The following is a 17461-nucleotide window of genomic DNA, read 5'->3' on the forward strand; positions in this document are numbered from 1 at the left end:
CTCCATCCCAAGACCCCAGGATCACGACCTGGGCCGAAGGGAGACGCTCAACCGCTGAGCCACCCAGGTGTCCCTCTAATTTCACTCTGAACCAACTCCAAACAATGGAGAGAAAAAGTAAAATAGAGGGGACTCATTGTTCAGATCCAAAAACGAACCTTAAAAGTGCCTGCCCCTTTCAGGAGCTCGGGTTTAAGGACCTGACGGAGCTCTGCCCCGACACGTGTTCGTCACAAATCTTCCCCAGCCCCCGGGCCCTGGCGCCAGACGCCTGGGAAGTGAGGCTCGCGGAGACCAGACCTAGGTGAGTCTCAGGGACAAGAGGGAAAGGAGCAAAACAGGGGGCGACCCCTCAAGATGCCCTCCAGACCCGGGGTCATGATGGAACGAACCCATTTTGTCCCGTGCCTCGGAAGAAGCCTCCCCACAAGCTGCGGCTCGCCCCGAGCCAGCAGACCTCCGAGGCTCCCCCCGACCTGGCCCCTACTCACCCGCACGTGTCTGGAGCGCGGCCGCGGCACTCCAGCCCGGGCACAGGCCGCAGCGGAAAGGCCGGCGGGCCGCCGAGCGAAGCCCCGCCCCGGGGCGGGGACCGAGGGGCCGGGGGGCGGGCCCGGAAGCCCCGCCCAGGAAGGTCCGGGTCGGAGAGGGGCGGGAGCCGCGGCGGCCCGGAAGCTGGAGCCTCCGGAAACGGGGGGTGGGAGTCTGGACGAGGGCTACGTTTCTTTGTTACTCACAGATGGAAGGGGGCGTTGGTGTGGAGGTGCTGAGGACGAAGCCCGGTGTGTCCCCGCGCGGGGGGCGCGCTTCCCGCCTGCCCCAGCAGCCGCTGCGCCTGTGGGCCTCTGGGTTCCAGCAGGCGCAGCCCGCCCGCCCTTCCACCTCCCACTGACGTCTCTCAGGCTTTCTCCCGTAGTTGTTCCTCGGCTGATGACTTGCCTACCCACACAGATCACCTTAGTTTTCAGGGTCTCGCCCGAAGATCGGGGGGAGGGGTTATGCCTGGCACTCTACAGCCTAACCCTGCGGGCAGCATCGCTGGTGCCCTGCAGTGGGATCCTTAGCCGAGTTGCAGTCGCTAAAGAATACCGGTTTTCTCTGCCAGAATTGCCTTGTACCGTGGCACAATCAGCCAAAGAGGCTACATCTTTAGACAGATTGCCCACCAGGTTATCAGCATTTTTTTTTTTTTAAGATTTTACTTATTTATTCATGAGAGACACACAGAGAGAGACAGAGACACACGGAGGGAGAAGCAGTCTCTCCACGGGGAGCCTGATGCAGGACTCCATCCCAGGACCCCGGATCACAACACCAGCAGGAGGCAGAGGCTCAACCAGTGAGCCACCCAGGCGTCCCTATCAGCATGTCTTTTGAACACTAAAATTTCCTTCTTGCATTACCCGGAGCCAGGTCGATTCTGTCCTGGTGAACAGTTGGTAAAGCTGAAGCCCCTCTCTTTCCTAGCCCCCACAGCAGCCTATCGGGTCTGCTCATCTGTTGTACCTGGCACCTTTGCCAGGCAAGCCCCTAGGAATCAGCCACTGCCCTTGGCACCTGCCAAGATGTTTTATTATCTTCCCTCAGCTATCATTATGAAAAAAAAAAAAATGTGCTTCCTTTGCACCCCAGTCCTCAAAAGACCTCTGTTGAGAAAGGCCAGAGTGCTATATTGATTCCAGGTATAGAAAAACACTAGGCTCTAAGGCCAGAGAGAGAGCTAGAAGTGGTAAGCACAAATCCTCCAGTTCTGATGGACTTGGACACAAGCTCTAGTTGGAAAAAGGCTTACATAAATACAGTAATTAAAAAACTCACTGAGCAGTGCTGAGCTGGTAGGCAGGAGCTCCACTTTGCAGTTAAATAGGAATGTGGCTGAAGACTGCTGCCATAATCAATGCCTGCATCCGGCTGTCACAGTATGTTCATAAAGGAAGGTTATGAGAGCTATAAAATCCTGCAGATTGGGTGGTAATTGTCCTGTGGAGCTCTGCTAAAGGAGAAATTGCATTGGCATCTAATATATTTTGCTTTCTTTTCTTCCAAATACACAAAATGGAGGAGAGCTACCCTGAGGATTCATGAAAAGTAAAGATGAGGTTTGTGTGAATATGTACATGTGTGCTTCCAGAGAAGAGACAGGAAGTAATTGAAGCTAGAGAGATATAGGGCCTTTGGGGAGAGAAGGGCCAATGACCCGGTGACTACTGGATTTACAGATTAGTCAGGAGGGAGGCAGGATTTCTGTGGAAGGAAGGCCAGCCATTACGAGTAAGGCTGAATGCTGGGACATCTTGTCATGTCATTGAAACTGTAGTCATATTTTTTAGGTTATAGGGCATTCAGTGTCCTAAGGAGGAAAACCTAGATAGATTATGATTTCTGGGGATGCCTGGATGGCTCAGCGGTTGAGCATCTGCCTTCGGCTCAGGGTGTGATCCTGGAGTCCCGGGATGGAGTCCCACATTGGGTTCCCTGCATGGAGCCTGCTTCTCCCTCTGCCTATGTCTCTGTCTCTCTCTTTCTGTGTCTCTCATGAATAAATAAATAAAATCTTAAAAAAAAAAAAAAAAAGATTATGGGCAGCCCGGGTGGCCCAGCAGTTTAGCACTGCCTTCAGCCCAGGGTATGATCCTGGAGACCTGGGATAGAGTCCCACGTCGGGCTTCCTGCATGGAGCCTGCTTCTCCCTCTGCCTGTGTCTCTGCCTCTCTCTGTGTGTATCTCATGAATAAATAAAATCTTAAAAAAAAAAAAAAGATTATGATTTCTGCATGTCCTAGTTAAAAAATTCTTCTTAGTCAACCTTCTTAACCTCTAACCTTTAAATTCTGAATTCATTTTGGTGAGTTGATTGATGTGGTCTTTATTTTTTTATTTTATTTTTTTAAAGATTTTATTCATTTATTCATGAGAGACACAGAGAGAAAGAGAGAGAGAGAGAGAGAGAGAGAGAGGCAGGGACACAGGCAGAGGGAGAAGCAGGCCCCATGCAAGGAGCCCAATGTGGGACTCTATCCCAGGACCTCAGGATCACGCCCTGGGCCAAAGGCAGGCGCCAAACCGCTAAGCCACCCAGGGATCCCCTGATGTGGTCTTTAACCTGTAAAAGCAACTACTTTTCTACTGTGTTTCTTAATCTTTTTTTTCTTCCACACTTTATTTTTTTAAAAAGATTTTATTTATTTTTTCATGTGAGAGAGAGAGAGAGAGAGAGAGAGAGAGAGGCAAAGACACAGGCAGAGGGAGAAGCAGGCTCCATCCCGGGTCTCCAGGATCACGTCCTGGGCTGAAGTCAGCGCTAAACTGCTGAGCCAACCGGGCTGCCCTTTTGTTATTATTCCTAACATTTTTTTTCTTTGCAAGAATAAGAAACATTAAATTAAAATGTGGAAGAATGGGCAGCCCGTGTGGCTCTGTGGTTTAGCATCGACTTCAGCCCAGGACGTGATCCTGGAGACCCGGGATGGAGTCCCACCCACATCGGGCTCCCTACATGGAGCCTGCTTCTTCCTCTGCCTGTGTCTCTGCCTCTCTCTCTCTCTCTCTCTCTCTCAAATAAATAAATAAAATCCTTAAAAAAAAAAAAAGGAATAATAACAAAAAAGAAAAGGGAAAAATTCTAGAAAAAAAAAATGCAGCCAGATAAAAGGCAAAGGATTAGGGTAGGTCCATTAGCTCTGAGTCTGACCTCATAATCAGAAGCCTGGGCCTAAGGGATGCTAGGTCCCCAAACTTCTTGCGTGCCTTTCCCTTTCTCCTCCATCTTTACTCTCTTTGCTTCCCTTCTTGAAGACTTTTGCCCCTGAGATTGATCCTTTTCCTTTCCTCCCTGGACAGGAACCATCAGTAGATAAATGTTCAATCATTTATTCAGTCATTCAGTCAACCAGCATTTACTGAGCATCTACCATTTGCCAGACCCTACAGATAAAGTCAGAGCTGTAGATAAGTCAGAGCCATAGAGAGCTCTGCTTACCTAAAGCTTACAATCTACTGGGGGGAAAAAGACAAATAGTATAGGTATCCTTGAGCAGATGTCAGAGGACAGTTAACCTAGCTGGGGTAGTCAGGGAGAGTACAGAGAGGGCAGCATTCCCTCTGGATGATCCTAAGAGCTTAGAGCTGAAAAGGGATCCCTCCTTCATCCCTGTACTCTACTCCTCCCGCTTCTTCTTTGTAATAGCTATCCAGATTTGAGTGAGTGCCTGCAATTGTCCTTGTTATTTCTCAAAAGCATAGTTGAGGGACGCCTGGGTGGCTCAGCAGTTGAGCATCTGCCTTTGGCTCAGGGCATGATCCTGGAGTTCCGGGATCGAGTGCCGCATTGGGCTCCTTGCATGGAGCCTGCTTCTCCTCTGCCTATGTGTCTGCCTTTCTTTCTCTGTGTCTCTCATAAATAAATAAATAAAATCTGGGTAGCCCCAGTGGCTCAGCGGTTTAGCACTGCCTTCAGCCCAGGGCATGATACTGGGGACCCGGGATCGAGTCCCACATCAGGCTCCCTGCATGGAGCCTGCTTGTGTCTCTGCCTCTGTGTGTGTGTGTGTGTGTCTCATGAATAAATAAATAAAATCTTTAAAAATAAATAAATAAAATATTTTTTAAAAAGCATAATTGGATTGTCAAGGATATAGAGAAATTGGAATCCTCATACACTTCCCGTGGAAACGTAAAGTGGTGCAACTGCTTTGAAAAACAGTCTTTAAATGATTAAACATACGGGCAGCCCGGGTGGCTCAGCAGTTTAACCCTGCCTTCGGCCCAGGGCGTGATCCTGGAGACCTGGGATCAAGTCCCACGACGGGCTCCCTTCATGGAGCCTGCTTCTCCCTCTTCCTGTGTCTCTGCCTCTCTCTCTCTCTCTGTCTCTCAAGAATAAATAAATAAAATCTTTTAAAAAAATGATTACACATAGAGTTACTTTATGATTCAGCAATTCCACTCCTAGGTATATACCCAAGAAAATGAACATATATGTCCATACAAAAACTTGTACACAGATTTTCATAGCAGCATTATTCAAAATAGCTAAAAGGTTGAAATAACCCAAATGTCCATTAGCTTACAAACAGATAAACAAAATGTAGGATATCCATACAGTGGAATATTATTTGGTCATAAAAAGGAATGAAGTACTAATTCATGTTACAACATGAATGAACCTTGAAAATGTTACATTTAGTTAAAGAAGCTGACCATATATTGTTTGATTCCATTCATAGGAAAGTCAAGAATAGGAAAATCTATGGAGACAGAAATTAGATTAAGGGCTGCTTAGATCTGGAGGGAAGGGAGGTGACAGCTCAAGGTTATAGGGTTGTTTGTTTTTTAGATGATAATGAATATTCTAAAATTGTGATGGTTGTACATATCTGTGAATATTATAAAAACCACTGAATTCTATATTTTATTTTATTTTATTTTATTTTATTTTATTTTTAATTTTTATTTACTTATGATAGTCACAGAGAGAGAGAGAGAGAGAGAGAGAGGCAGAGACATAGGCAGAGGGAGAAGAAGGCTCCATGCACGGGGAGCCCGATGTGGGATTCGATCCCGGGTCTCCAGGATCGCGCCCTGGGCCAAAGGCAGGCGCCAAACTGCTGCGCCACCCAGGGATACCTTAAATTTTTTTTTTTAATTTTTATTTATGAATTCTATATTTTAAATGGGTGAATTGTATGGTATGTCACTTCTATACCAAAGAAGCTATTAAAATAGCAATGAAAAATGTAGTTGGGGACCTGGAAGATATGCAATTCCTATTAAAAATGACTGCATGGTCATTGCCAATTTTAAGCTTTAGAAAGGACTTCTGGGTCCAATGGCCCCTCAGATCTCCTCCCTCAATATACAGAGAAGTTAATGCATCTGAGTGGCAACACAAATGGATGCAAAGGAGTAGATTGTGCATTCCCATCCTTGCACCCCCTAAATTCCCTCCCTCATAACGATTTGGTTCAACATTTATAACATACCTACTGTGTATAAGACCTATGGGGGATCCTTGGGTGGCTCAGCGCCTACCTTTCGCCCAGGGCGTGATCCTGGAGTCCTGGGATGGAGTCCCGCATCAGGCTCCTGGCCTGGAGCCTGCTTCTCTCTCTGCCTCTCTCTCTCTCTCTCTCTCTCTCTCTTCTTTCTATCATGAGTAAATAAATTAAAAATCTTAAAAAAAAAAAAAAAAAAGACCTATGGACCTGAAAGAGACAGTATTTCTTTACTTATTCCAATGGCAAAAATTAGATCATTAATATAATGCTGTCTATATAAACAAATAAAGCTCTTTAGGAGATAGTGTGACACAAAGAATCATTGCAAGGCATCTTGTGATTCTGGACGCCTTCTGTAGCATATAGGGAAACATCATAATGACATCAGTTAGAGCAAGACCAACTCCCAGTCCTTCCTGATGTTGAGCAAGTTCCAAGAGTTGGCTCCATCCTCACATGCCTCCAATCACCTCTCCGTTTGGTTTCTAGACTCAATTAGTCTATTTCCATACCCTTCATTTTCTCACCAACTCCACCCCCACAGTGTCCAAATTGGCCCTCCAATGCTGAAACCATTTGCCAGAAATTCATTAAGCTGAACACATGGGAAATTACAGAGGAGATTTCACTTGTCACTTAGGCTCAAATATAGAAAGTAATTTTAAAAGGACAGTGGCAAGAGGCTATTTTTATCTTGCTTGTTTGTGCTGAGTTTTCTTATCTTGCTGTCACTCAGTCTCTTCCTAGTTACCTCTCTTCTCCTTCTTTAAATTAAATGTTGGCCTTTTAAATCTGTTTCTCAGGTTCTCTTATCTTATTTTACAGAGTCTTCCCTTTCTGTCCTCGTCATTCATTCAGTCAACACATAATGAGTATCTACCACGTAGCAGGCCCTGTGGTAGGCACTAGGAGAAATGGAGTGACAAAAAAGACAAACATGGTCCTTACCATTATGGAGATTATAGTCTGATGAGGAAGGTGGACATCAGGTGGAATGAGTCCAGATTTGGCCACAGGAACGACTTGAGAGACTTACATGCACTTTTCTGATATTAAGTGTACCCTGTGGTAAATGGGCATGTGAAAATAGCCAGAATCCCAGCATGTTTGTGGGGTTAGGGAATGAACCTAATATAGTAAAAGGATTGGAAAGAAACCAGATATGGATTTCTATGTGATAGGGCCAAGCCCTCTGGGTAGAGAGAACCTGATTTAGGAGTCAGATTTAGTGAGATTCTAACTCCACCACCCTACATGTCAGCTGTTCGACTCTAAGTGAACTCTGGACATCAAAACCTTCACCTATAAAATGGGGATTATAATTTCTACATTCTAGGCAGTTGTGAAGATGGGATGAGATGCCTTATATAAGGGACCGGGCAGGTGCTCAACCTATGTTACTTCCTTTCTCATGACCTCCCTATCCCCACTTTGAATCACACAATTGTAAAAAGACAGAGAGAGCCCAGTCTCTCAGTTGGTGGGAAACAGAGTTCCTCCAATAGTATTCACCAATCATATGCCCAGAGAGGTGAGTTATAACTATCCTGGTTAGTATAAGTTGCTCTATGTATGCAACTTAGGACAGTCAAATCACTCCCTCCTTCTAGTGTAAAGGAAAGGCAGTAAAACACGAAGTTATAGGAAAAAGACTGAAATGAAATGCAACAAAGGGCTTCTTAGCCATGAAGCCTGCAAATGTGAGTGGATGCCAGAGAGAGCTGCATCCTTTTCCGTTAGCATGTTGACTGGGCTGGAGCAGGCCTACCTGGAGGTTGAGAATAAACGGACCTCTTCCCCTCCCGCTTAGCTTAGGGAGTCTGCAGGAGGAAATGCAGCTTCTGTCCCTTCTCCATGCTAGGCATGCTTGTGGGAGATGAACGCTGCCAGGAAGGCTATTGCTCACTGCAGCTGCCATTTCAGGCACTTAGTAAGTAAATTGAGAAGCCACTAATTTGGTTTACCTGATTCCTCCTCCCTGATAAAGAAGAAATCTTTTCAATCGGAGATTCCTTGAAGCTGAAAAGGAAGCCTGAGCTCCAGCTGCGGAAATTGGCAGAGGCAACGCTCAAAGGAATGAGCTGGGCTCCGTGGGCAGCGCAGGATTCCTGGATTCCTCCACCCCCCTGGGAAGTTTCAGGTTGCCTTTGTTCTGCAAAGTTCTTTTAAAAGGGGATGAATTTAGTTGTCCATTTTTCTCTTCACCACCATTTTGCTTTCTTCCTTCTCCTTGTCCACTCTTTCCCTCCCCCTCCTCCTTTTCCTTGTCCTCCTTCTCTCTCCTCCCAATCTCCATTTCAGCTGTTTGAGCTCATTGTCCACTCCACCGGGATTTCTGTTTCAAGAATTTCAGAATTCCTTCTCGATTTATTTGTTTTTTAAAGAATTTATTTCTTCATGAGACGGGGTGGTGGTGGGGGGGTGGGAGACAGGGACATTGAGAGGGAAGCAGGCTCCATGCAGGAAGCCTGATGCAGGACTTGATCCCGGGTCTACCAGGATCACGCCTTGGGCTGAAGGCGGCGCTAAACCGCTGGGCCACTGGGGCTGCCCTTCCTTCTGATTTAAAGTAGCAACACCATCTTGACAACACAGGCGCAGCTCTATGTGTATTTGTAGAGATCAAGACCAAGTTTAGTCAGGTGCTTTAGGGAAAGACCTTTCCTGTGGGATTTTTAGAACCTTTCATATGTTAATGGTTGTGAATGTCCAAGAGGAGTTAGTGAAATACTGGGAACCCAAATTTCCCAGACCTCTTTGACCTTTTTATCTAACCCCCACCCCGCAACCCCAAAGAGTATATCCTGAGACACATGGCCTTTGAAAAATTTCAGAAACATACGTTAGATTTTTAAAAAAATACTGTGACATTCATTATTTGATTTCTACACCTACGGCATAGGTAGGACGGGAAGGTTATAATAATCTCATTTTACAGATAAGTAAAACTGAGGCTCAGAGAGTAACAAATGCCTCACTCATAGTAACGTAGCAAGCCAGGAAGCAACAAAGCTAGGTCTTGCTATTTATGGTCCTCGGCTCTAGCACTACCTTACACTGCATTTAAATACAATATGTATGTGACATCCTAACTTGGCATGTGATATATGATATGGCTTCTAGGAGATACACATGACATTTTTCCTCATTCAACTGAGTATGTATGGAACATTTTTTATGTGCATCACTAATCCTAGTGCTGGGGGGCTAGAGCAGTGACAAAAATAGACAAAAACAAATTATTGCCTTCATGGAGAGCTTACATTCAAGGGGGGAGATAGAAATTATAAGATATGTAAAATATATTTTATTATATATGTTATATAATCCTAAGGGCTAAGGATAAAAATAAATTAGGGAAAAGAATAGGTACGAGTGGGAGCTGTAGTTCAGGTGCCCAGAGAGTCAAGGAAAGCTACATTAAAAAGCCTGCATGTGAATATAGACCTCAAGGAGATAAGAGAGTGACCAACCATGCAGAGATTTAGGAGTAGCTAGGAAGGGGCTCCAGCAGAGAGAAAAGCAATTTCAGTGGGCTGGAGTGAAGCAGGAGTGAGCCTTGGGTGAGGCTGAGCTGAGAAGATGGTGGGGTAGTAGGAGATGTGGTTACAGAGGGGGTGGGGTCCACATACTACATCTTATAAGGGAGTGAAGTGATATAATGCATATGAGATGCTATTATATAATAATATCATATGATAGATGTATTATGTTGTTGCATAACAAATTACCCCAAACTTTAAACATTTATATCACAGTTTCTGTGGGTAAAGGATATGGGAGAATTCAGCTGAACTGGCTCAGGGTCAGTCATGAATTTGCAGTCAGGCGGCCTGCCAGGGCTGCAGTCATTTGAAGGCTTCCTGAGAGGATCTGCTTCCAATCCCATTCATGTGGCTGTTGACAGAGGCTTTAGTTCCTTACCACAGGAGCCTCTCCATAGGGCTACTCGCAACATGGCAACTGGCTTCCTTCAGAACAAGTGATGAAGAAGAAAGGCAGAGAGACAGAGGGAGAGAGGGACATGAAGAAGGGAGCCATAGAGTCTTTCAGATTCTAGGTTATTACACACAATTCCTTGTGTCATATTCCATTGGCCACACAAATTAACCCTTGTACAGGAGGGGGGCTATAATTGGGTAACTTTTAGGAGATGGGGCTCATTGGGGGGCTCCCTCAACTGGCTTGCAGGAAATTTCTTCAAGCTAATTATTAGTTGAACGAATATCAAAAATATGTGCCTGGCATTAGTGTGGCCCCTATAATCATGGAGCTCACAACCTTACCTGGGTTGAGGCCTGAAAAGAGACAACACAGCAGGAACATCAGAAACCCGCTGAGAGTCTGAAGGTCTATTTCAGTTCTGCAGAAGCATGCTTATTTCTTCAAAGCCCCACTTTCTCTAGGCTTGGCCTCATTATTTCATTCACCCAATTAATACAACCTGGAATAATCTTGCTTAAACCTGCAAAGAAAAAAAATGTTTTGAGGAGAGCTGTAGAACTTCAAAGGCAGGCTGGGACCCCTCTGGGCAATTTAACCTGGAGACAACACTGGATGTTGATGAAGGGCAGAGCCAACCTATGCATCCCTCCAGAACCCTGAGGTATCTTTCTGTGAAAGAGAGGCATCCAGCCTTGTCTAAGAATGGCGACAGAGAACAGAGCATTTGTTCTATCCCTGACGCCCAGTCCTGGGTCCATCCACAAAGATTGGCTCTTCTGAGACCCAGTGGGCCCCCTTCCCAACTCCTGCCTTGATTGGCCATGGTTGTGCAGCCAGAGTCGGCCAGCTTCCTAAATTGAGCAGCAGATGGCATCACAGCCTCAGAAGCAAGCAGCTGAAGCTGCTGGCAAGAGGAGGGCACTATTAGCAACTCAGGCTCATGCTTGGCATCTGGGGGTTCCTGGGGGTGGGAGCTGCTTCCACAGCTTCCAGCTCAGTAGAGTGTCTGTGCTGTGCCTGCAGATTGGGATATTGTTAGGCCCGTATCTCAGAGAGCAGAGCCTGGAGCCCCCAGTTAGAAAACAGATGGTGAACACAGGGTCTTTTCTATGATCTTTTCTGAAAAAGATGAAAATCAGGGACTGCTGTTCCCAGAGCAACTGTGTTTTTTCCATCACTGCTTGTCCCTACTCATGAGGGTCATAAGGAGTATATCGAGCTTGGGGGCTGGGAGGTCCCTGGGCAGAAGGCTCCTGGGCCAAGATGGGGCCAGAGATAATTTGAGGGATCATCTAGGGAATCCCAAGAGCTCAAAACTGAATCTTTTTCACCCCCCTCAGTGACCCAGATGAGATTGGCAGGGCTTAATCCTGTAGGCCTTCTTTTTTTTAATTTTTTTCCTATAGGCCTTCTGTTTTTGCCTTAGTCTCCTTCCCTGTCTGTGTGTTTCTGACTCCTCTTCCTTCACTCTATTTCACTTTTTTCCCTCCTTCTTTCTCCCCTGTCATTTCGTACCCCCCCCCCTTTTTTAAAGATTTATTTATTTGTTCATGAGAGACCCAGAGAGAGAGGCAGAGACACAGGCAGAGGGAGAAACAGGCTCCTTGCGGGGAGCCGGATGAGGGACTTGATCCTGGATCCTGGACCCTGTGAGCGGAAGGCAGACGCTCAACTGCTGGGCCTCCCAGGTGTTCCTCCTCTGTCATTTCTATCCATTTATGTCGTTCCCTCTGTGGATCACCTTCTCTGTTCCAGGGTGGAAAAATAAGTCAGTTGCCAAACTTCCTGGATGAAGTGTTTGGAGGCACTGGCATGCAACACCATTGTCTGCTCTCCTCCGTCCCTCCCACTTGCTGCTGCAGCTGGATGGCTAGTCCCATGGAGACCTAGACAAACGGAATTGCAGAGGTGACCAAGAGAATTTATTCTCTTTCCCCAGAGGCTGTGCCCTTTGCTTTGTAGTTGCAGACAGGAAAGCCCTCAGGAGTTTCCCAGTAGGATTAACACTGAACCTTCTGCTGACTAGGCACCCATATATGCCAATAGAATGTGAGCTTGAGGGCAGGGTGTCAGCTACCTTGTTCACTGCTACATCCAAAGTATCTAGTAAATAGTAGTTATTCAATAAAAATTTGTTAAAAATAGGGACACCTGGGTGGCTCAGTGGTTTGGCACCTGCCTTCCACCTGGGGCATGATCCTGGGGTCCCGGGATCAAGTCCTGCTTCGGGCTCCTTGTGTGGAGCCTGCTTCTCCCTCTGCCTGTGTCTCTCTCTCTCTTTTTGTGTCTCTTGTGGATAAATAAATAAAATCTTTTTTTAAATGTTAAAAATAAAAGTAGATGGATGGAAGGTGAATGTTGACCTTTGCATTAGGCACTGGAGTACATTCAAGGTAACATCTCCATCCATAAAGAGAGCAATCACCCATAATCCAGAATAGTAACTACTAAGGTGGGTGCTTGAGTCCACACTGTGAACATAGGGAAGGTTTTGTTCACTCACTAATTCAACAATTAGGCTCTCAATGGAGAGCCTACCAGTATTAGACTCTACTCTTGGGTTATAGCTGGGAAGAAGGTAGGCTCCCAGTTGGGTGTGGGAAACATATGAGCAAAGAAATAGGTAGTAACAGACCAGATAAATGCTGTCCTCGGGGAAATAATGGGCAGTGGGGGCAGAAAGCAGAGGCATCTCACTTCATGAGGGGGGCTCTGGAAAGCTCTGTGGTAAAGTGAGTCCAGGCTGAGACTTGCCTGAAAAGTTAGTAGAAGTCAGCTTGGGGAAAAGGAGGGAAAGAGAATTACAGCCACGGGAACATTGTGTAGTCAAAAGAGGACAGGCAGGTTTCAAGAACAGAGTAAAGTGTCAGGAAATCTGGCTGGAGTACCAGTAGGGTGGTAAGCAGGACCAGAAGACATGAAGCAAGAGAATTGGGTGGGAGTGGGGTGGAAGAAGCAACCCAAACCAGGATGAGTTATGACTTTACTTTCAGGGGGTGGCAAACCATTTGAATGTTTTTAAGAAGGGAAGCAATGAGATCAAATTTGGATTTTAAAAAGTTTACTCTGGGGGATCCCTGGGTGGCTTAGCGGTTTAGCGCCTGCCTTTGGCCAAGGGCGCGATCCTGGCGACCCGGGATCGAGCCCCACGTCGGGCTCCTGGCATGGAGCCTGCTTCTCCCTCTGCCTGTGTCTCAGCCTCTTTCTCTCTCTCTCTCTCTATGTCTGTCATAAATAAATAAATCTTTAAAAAAAATAAAAAGTTTACTCTGGTGCAGTGTGGGCATTGAATGGTGTAGGGCTAGAGAGGTTTCCTAGAGACCAGTGAAAGCAATCCAGGCAAGAAATGATAGCTTGAGTGATAATGACATCCTTGGGGCTGGAGATGATGTTTGAGCCAAGCCTGAGGATAATTGGGAATGTTCCTGAAGAAAAACTTGGGGTAGAAGGGATGCTGGCATCCCAGAGAGAAAAAATGCACATGTAAATATTTTAAGAATTTGGCGTGTTTGGGGAAGCACATGTGGTTATTTATATATTTGTAGCCTGTGAGAGGGCACAGGGCTAGGTCGTAGGAGATTAAGTAGAGAGGAGCTAGCCATTCCTGAAGAGCTTTTAAGGCCCAGGGTCAGGCCAGATTCTTCTTTAGAGTTGGGGAGGACAAGATGGGTCTGTAGAGCCTTTCTCTCCAGACACTCAAAATATCTGCAGGTGTTCCAGAGGGTCCTGATCCATCCAGGCATTTTCAAAACAAATGTATCACCTAGATCCTGAAAGACAAGGGCAAACAATATATAAGGAGGTAAAGGGGGTTGTGGGAACTGGAATAAGCAAGTTGATCAAGACAGGGAGTGGGCAGAATGGGAAACACTTCCTGCCAAGCAGAGAGAGGAGCAAGGCTGAGTGAGATGGGTCTCATCAGAACTTGAAAATCCCAATTCTAGAATATATTCTTCACTCACTCTTCCCACTTCTACCTCCTGACCTCGAAGACTTCCTTACAGACATCTGCCCCAAAGAAGACATTTCCCCCAAAGAAGAGAGTTGCAAAAAGGTAGAGAGCAGGGACCAATTAGTGTAACGGTTAAGAAATCGGGCTCTGTTTCTTCCTTGGTTTCCAAGAGGGCAAATCACTTCCTTACCTGACATGAGGACAGTAACACCTACCTCATCAGTGCTGAAAGGTGGAAATGAAGTAATCTGAACAGTAAACTTACACAGTGAAGCTTCTCAATAAATCCTTGGTGTTTTTAAAATTCTTGGGGCGGTGGTGGGGGTAGAGAGAGATAGGAAGGGATATAGGTAGGGAGGGCTGAGTGGAAGACAAGTGAGTTCCAATCTGTGCAGAATTTTTTAGGGGTTTACATGGCCCATGGGACAAAATCCTCCACCAAAGTTGATTCCTGCCTACCTGTCCTGTTACATTTCCTGATGCTCCCAACCTCCCTTTACAGACTAAATGTGATCCTACCACCTGTGATTCCCAAAACAGAGCAAGTTCTTCAAGCCTTCCCATGAGCTGTTGTGGAGAAAAAAATGTCCCTCAAACCTATCTTCATACCACATATCAGGAACCTGTCAGCTACCTGGAACAAAGGTTGGTAAGGGAATATATATTGTGGGTATATATATTGTGGGAAAGGAGTGGAGGACCAAGGGAGGGAGGAGCAGGGGAAAGCTCATAAGGCACAAATAAATAGCGTTTGACTTAGTATCTAGGTGAGGCAGAGGGCCACGCAGGCTGATGTGCATGCTTCTCTTGGTGGTGAGGCCAAGACTGGGGGAGAGGAGAGAAAGGGCAGAGGTTTAAGGGTGTCCCAGCATATGCCTGATCTTCCACCGCCTCCTCTGTTTTCTCTTTCTTTTCTTCCTTTAGGGCCTAAATTCCCTCGGAGGGAATTGCAAGCCTGAGAATGTTGACCTGAGACTAACTCCTTTTAGGAACTAAGACCCCAGAATACAAAGGTCCAGTTTTTTTTTTTTTTAAGATTTTATTTATTTATTCGTGAGACACAGAGAGAGAGAGATTGAGGCAGAGACACAGGCAGAGGCAGAAGCAGGCTCCGCGCAGGGAGCCCAATGTGGGACTCGATCCCGGGACTCCGGGATTACGCCCTGGGCTGAAGGTGGCCCTAAACCGCTGAGCCCCCGAGGCGTCCCCAAAGGTCCAGTTATAATTCAGTGTGGGAAATGCATTATGAAGACTTGTGCAGAGGGTTATGGGAGCCTGTGGGCTTCGCAGAGGCAGGGAGCTGGGTCTTGGCAAAGGAATAGATTATCAGGTGGACAAGGGTTTCTAGGAGGTGAGCACAGCACGAAGGTGGGCAGATTCTGCCTGGTTCGCATGAGGATAGAGTATATTCTTCGCTCATCCTCCTTGCCTCCATCTCCCAGTTGAGCTCCTGCACCTCCTCCCAGGCCCCCGTTAGAGTCACTGACTATTAGAGCTGGATCTATATATATGATCTATATATGATAAATATATCATATATATATATATATATCCCTTCCTATCTCTCTCTGCCCCCACCACCGCCCCAAGAATTTTAAAAACACCATATATATATATATGATCTTGGTGATCTTGCAGGTCATCCCAGTCTTGCATTTTATATTTTAGGAAACAGAGACCCATAGCGGGGAAGAAACTTGTGTGAGGTCTCCCAGTGAATGAAGAACTCCATCAGATCTCAGAGTTTCCGACTCATCTCTGCTTATATTTCCCAGTTCTATGTTGCCTCAACCTCAACTACTTTGGCCTCCATCCTCCAGGGGCTGAGTTTTGTTTTGTTTTGTATTTTTCTGGGTGAGGATAGAGAAGGGATTTTTTTTTTTTTTTTACCTAACTCTCTGTTACCAAAAAATAATAATTACAACTATCCCTTATCAAACATTTCCTATGGGTCTGGCACAGTTCGAGGTGCGAGGGACATAAACTGAATAGTTTCCCCTTGCATGCAGCTCACATTCTATGGTGGAGACAGAAGTTAAATAAACAAACGTGTCATGTGGTGTTACCTAATAGGTGCTATGAAGAAAATTGAGGTTGAAAAAGGGGGGGGCGGTGAGTGTGCCTAGAAGGAGGCTGTTTTAGAGAGTTACCTATTGAAATGTATGCTCTCTAGATGTATCAGTTCCCTGTTGCTGCATAACAAATTACTCTAAAACTCAGAGGCCTATAACAGCAATAAATTATCATCTCAGATTTTCTGAGGGTCAAGAATTCAGAAGTGGCTTAACTGGGCCATTCTGGCTCGGGATCTTTCATTTAAAAAAATTTTTTTTTTAGATTTTATTTATTCATGAGAGACACAGAGAGATGCAGAGACATTGGCAGAGAGAGAAACAGGCTCCCTATGGGGAGCCCGATGCGGAACTTGATCCCAGGACCCCAGGGTAATACCCTGAGCCGAAAGCAGATACTTAACCAATGAGCCACCCAGGTGTCCCACTCATGGTCTTTTTTTTTTTTTTTTTTTTAAGATTTTATTTATTTATTCATGAGAGACAGAGAGAGAGAGACAGAGAGAGAGGCAGAGACACAGGCAGAGGGAGAAGCAGGCCCCATGCAGGGAGCCCGACATGGGACTCGATTCCGGGTTTTCAGGATCACACCCTGGGCGGAAGGCAGTGCTAAACCGCTGAGCCACCCGGGCTGCTCACTCATGGTCTTTCTTGATGCTGTGGTCAAAATGTCAGACAGGACTGCAGTTGCCTGAAACCTTGACTGGGCCTGGAGGATTCTCTTCTTGGATGGTTCACTTACATGGCTGTTGGGTGGACATCTCAGTCGTTCACATATGGGTGGCCCTCCCCATAGGGCTGTTTGAGTATCTTCATGACATGGCAGCATGAGCATGATCTAAGAAAGAAAGCAAGGAGGAAGACACAATGCCTTTTTTAAAAAAAACTTTTTATTTAGGAATAATTTTAGATTTATAGACAAGTTACAAAGATAGTACAGAGAGTTCTTTTACATACTGCACTCAGCTTCCTCTGACATTAATATCTTATATAATCCTGGTACATTTCTCAAAGTCAAGAGATTTAAGGTTGGTACATTACTATTAAATAAACTACAGACTTTATTCAGATTTCACTATTCGGATTTCACCAGTTTTTCCATTAATGACTTTTCTGTTCCAGGATACAGTCCAGGAGATCACATTATGGTTTAGTCATCATGTTTCTTTTAGTCTCCTGTGATCAACAATAATTTTCTACTCTTTCATAATCTTTTTTTTTAAAGTTTTTATTTTAATTCCAGTTAGTTAACATACAATGTATGCTTAGTCTCAGGTATACAATACAGTGATTCAGCAATTCCATACTACATCCCCCAGTGCTCATCACAGGTATGCTCCTTAATCCCCCATGGCCTATTTCACTCATCCCCCCACCCATCCTCCCACTCACCTCTCCTCTGGTAACCATCAATTGGTTCTCTAGAATTGAGAGTCTGTTTTTTTTTTTGTTTGTGTGTCTCTTTTTTTCCCCCATTGCTTGTTTGTTTTGATCCT

General features: G+C 45.6%; 1 protein-coding gene across 1 annotated transcript in view; it reads right to left on the minus strand.

The window, feature by feature from the left end:
* The window catches only part of MATR3 (matrin 3), a 55385-nt gene extending 54781 nt beyond the window's left edge, over nucleotides 1-604 (minus strand). Inside the window, exon 1 of the mRNA XM_041763597.1 lies at nucleotides 492-604. The gene's annotated coding sequence lies outside the window, so the exon portion shown is untranslated. The remainder of the gene's footprint in view (nucleotides 1-491) is intronic.
* Between the last annotated feature and the right edge of the window lie 16857 nt (nucleotides 605-17461).

The sequence above is a fragment of the Vulpes lagopus genome, chromosome 7, assembly GCF_018345385.1.
Source record: "Vulpes lagopus strain Blue_001 chromosome 7, ASM1834538v1, whole genome shotgun sequence".
Lineage (NCBI taxonomy): Eukaryota > Metazoa > Chordata > Mammalia > Carnivora > Canidae > Vulpes > Vulpes lagopus.